The sequence below is a fragment of the Acinonyx jubatus genome, chromosome B3 (assembly GCF_027475565.1).
Source record: "Acinonyx jubatus isolate Ajub_Pintada_27869175 chromosome B3, VMU_Ajub_asm_v1.0, whole genome shotgun sequence".
Classification (NCBI taxonomy): domain Eukaryota; kingdom Metazoa; phylum Chordata; class Mammalia; order Carnivora; family Felidae; genus Acinonyx; species Acinonyx jubatus.
This window is the reverse complement of record NC_069386.1, coordinates 51,304,184-51,307,876: the sequence shown is the minus strand read 5'-3', so window position 1 is coordinate 51,307,876 and position 3,693 is coordinate 51,304,184.

The window sequence follows — 3,693 nt, the reverse complement described above, 5'->3', positions numbered from 1 at the left end:
GATAGGTATTGAGGAGGGCACCTTTTGGGATGAGCACTGGGTGTTGTATGGAAACCAATTTGACAATAAACTTCATATACTGAAAAAACAAAAAAAGAAGTATTCTTTTCTGGGGCACCTGGGTGGCTCAGTCAGTTAAGCGGCAGACTTCGGCTCAAGTCCTGATCTCATGGTTCATGGGCCTGAGCCCTGTGTCGGGCTCTCTGCTGTCCGCACAGAGCCTGCTTTGGATCCTCTGTCCCCCTTTCTTTCTGCCCCTCCCCTGCTCGTTCTCTCTCTATCTCAAAATAATTAAATAAACTTAAAAAAAAGTATTCATTTCTATTTAGCATCAAGTAAATTCTTAAACACCACTTTAAATTCCAAATACTGACCTGAATCTGATAATGTCAAAATGACAAAATGATAAAATGTCATAAAAATTTCTTACCTTTGACTCTGTAATTCCATATCAAAGACTTTATCTTGAGAAAATAAGAGATTCACATGAAGATGTACAAGGGTATTTATTATAGCATTGTTCATAGAAATGAGAAATATTGGGAACATCATAGTAGGGAATGGATCAAACAAGTTATCAGACATCCATAAACTGAAATCCTATGCAATCACTTAAATTATATGTATCAGTGCATTGTCATATACTGGTGAAGGTAGCAGAAAAATAAGACAGCCTCTTGAAAGGGCAATTTGGTATCGTCTATTTAAATTGTAAATGGGTATACTCTTTGATTCAACATTTCCATGTCTAGGTATTTATCGTGAGAAAATAATTTGACAGATATGCAAATATATATGGACAAAATGTTCACTGAAAGTTTGTTTATAATAGTCAGAAATTGTAACCACTCAAAACACCCATCAGTGGAGGATTGTTCAAATAAATTATAATGCAGTCATACAGTGAAATACTAAGTAGCACGGATTAGGTAGATGAACATGTATTGAAGAGAGGAACATTATATATTATTAGATTGCCAAAGCTGGTTAGAAAATGGGATGTTTTTTACAGTGTGGGGGTTCCCCCCAAATTAAAAATAGAACTAGTATAGGATCCAGCATTTCCATTTGTGGGTATATATCCAAAGGAAATGAAATCACTATCTCAAAGGGATATTTGCCCCCCCATATACACTGCAGCAGAATTTATAATAGCCAAGACATGGAAAAAACCCTGTGTCCCTCGGCAGATGAATGGATATAGAAAGTGTGGTAAATACACAGTGGAATATTATTCAGCCATAAAAAGAAGGGAATTTTGCCATGCCCAACATGGATGAAACTTAAGAATATTATACAAAGTTGAAATAAGTCAGACAGAGAAAGACAAATACTGTATGATCTTCCTTATATATGGAATCTTAAAAAAAAACAAAAAAACGAGCTCATAGGAAAAAAAAAAACGAGTTTATGGCTGCCAGGGTCTGGGGGCGGGGGTAGTAAAAGGGACAGAATGGGTGAAGGGGGTCAAAAGGTACAAACTTCCAGTTATAAGATGAGTAAGTCCTAGGGATGTAATGTACAGCACGGTAACTATAGTTAAAAATATTGAATTGTAGGGGCATCTGACTGGTTCAGTTGGTAGAGCATGCGACTCTTAATCTTGGGATTGTGAGTTCAATCCCCAAGTTGGGTGCAGAGATTACTTAAAATAAAATCTTTGAAAAATATATTGAATTGTATATTTAAAAGTTGCTAAGAGAATAAATGTTAAGTATTCTCACCACACACACACACACTCACACACACACAAATTGTAACTATTTGAGTTGATGTATGAGTTAACCTTATTATGGTAATCATCTATGTTTATGTAAACAAATATTTAAATATACACTAAATGTCTAGGAAGATACACACAGTGATGTAATGGTAAAAGTTTAACATCCAGCACTCCAGGACAAAAAGCCTTGATAACTGATGTTTGCCAACTTCCATGGCATAAATATTCCTGCCATGACTGACTTCAAGCTATAGTTATGGAACATGGATTTGGGAAAGAAGCACACAATTAGCTCAATGAGCCAGCATGAGTATGTTCCACCAGATCTCTATACTTCTGGGACGTGACATTATGAGAAGGTGTTCATATTCCACCTCACATTTGGCTGTGTTTGTTTCCAGTTTTCATAATGAAATTGTATCACTGTTGCAACCACCACCACCACCACCAAAATGCCAATTTGAGAAACAAAGGTTTTTAAAAGAATATTGAAATACATGGGAAAATGCTTATGACACATTGTCAGGTAAAAACTGCATGTCACAAAGCAGTATCTAGTATTATCTCAATTTCATATATATGTGTGTGTGTGTGTATGTGTATGTATTTATATACATATTCATATATATTCATATGTATATATATACATACACATACACATATATATTCCTTTACACAGGAAAATGTCTGAAAGGAAATAAGCCAAAAACCACACAGTGGTTATAATGGAATGATGGAATTCTGGGTAATTTTATTTTTTGTTTTACTTTTCAATTTTTTCCATGTTGTCATAATTATGTAATGCTTTCATAATCTGAAAAGACATCAATGTATATAAAATACTTAGCCCTGCCATCACTGCTTAGAGAGCAATTTCTTCCCTTTAGGATTGCTATTACTACAATCAGAGAGCATGGCTACCTTCAAATGTGGGTAAGTGGAATCTTTTATTTTTTTCCCTCTCTCAAAGGTAAAAAGGAGAAATTAGTTTTTATTTATGTGGCCCAAGATCTTGAAATACATACATATATTTCCTGACCCTTACTAGAAAAATTTCCAATCCCTTACTTTATCAGTTATTGCCAAAGACCCTACCCTGATTTACCCGGATTATTTTAACAACCTTTAGCTACTCTTCCTTTGTTTCCATTTCTCCCCTCAGTACAGTACATACTGTAATTAGGACAGATTAGGGAGATCTACATGAGTGTTGCCAAAAGGTTAATCATCTTAAAATATGATTTTCCTTTTTATTTTGTTCAAAAATTTTTAATGGCTGGTTGCAAAAGAATATTTATAGCATGATCCCATTTTGGCAATAATTACATAAACCTATTACTATATGTGCAGAAAAAAATCTGGGAGAATATATACCAACTTGTTAGCAAAGCTTTTTTCTGGGAGTACTGGAATTACAAGGGAATCTTACATTCAAATTTTTATGTCTATGAAATGTTTTAAGAGAAGCCTAGATTACTTTCCTAACGCAAAAAGAAAGAAAATGAGGAGAGAATTTGTTACTGAATTCCCAGTGTCCAGGGGATTAAATCTAAAGTCTTCTCCTTTTGTACAAGGGCCTACTTTCACAATCTACCTATGCAGTAAAACGCCCCTAATCTACTCTAGCTCCTCACTAAAGATTACTCACTTTTCTGAATTTCTCCAGTACTTCCTGACTTTGGCATTTATCTTTGCATTTTACCACACATTGGGTCATAATATTTTACAAACTGCTTCTATTTAATTCATAGATACTTAAGGATGGAGTTTGTGTTTATTCTTTATGCTCCCCACCCTCCAAGTCTTTAAGTATTAGTTTCTGGTGGGCACAAACTTGGTGTCTTAAAACAACAGAAATTTATTCTTTCCTATTTCTGGAGGCCAGAGGTTCATCAATTTCACTGGGTTAAATAAAGGTGACAGCAGGACTGTGCTCCCTCTGGAGACTATAAAGACAATGGGTTTCTTAC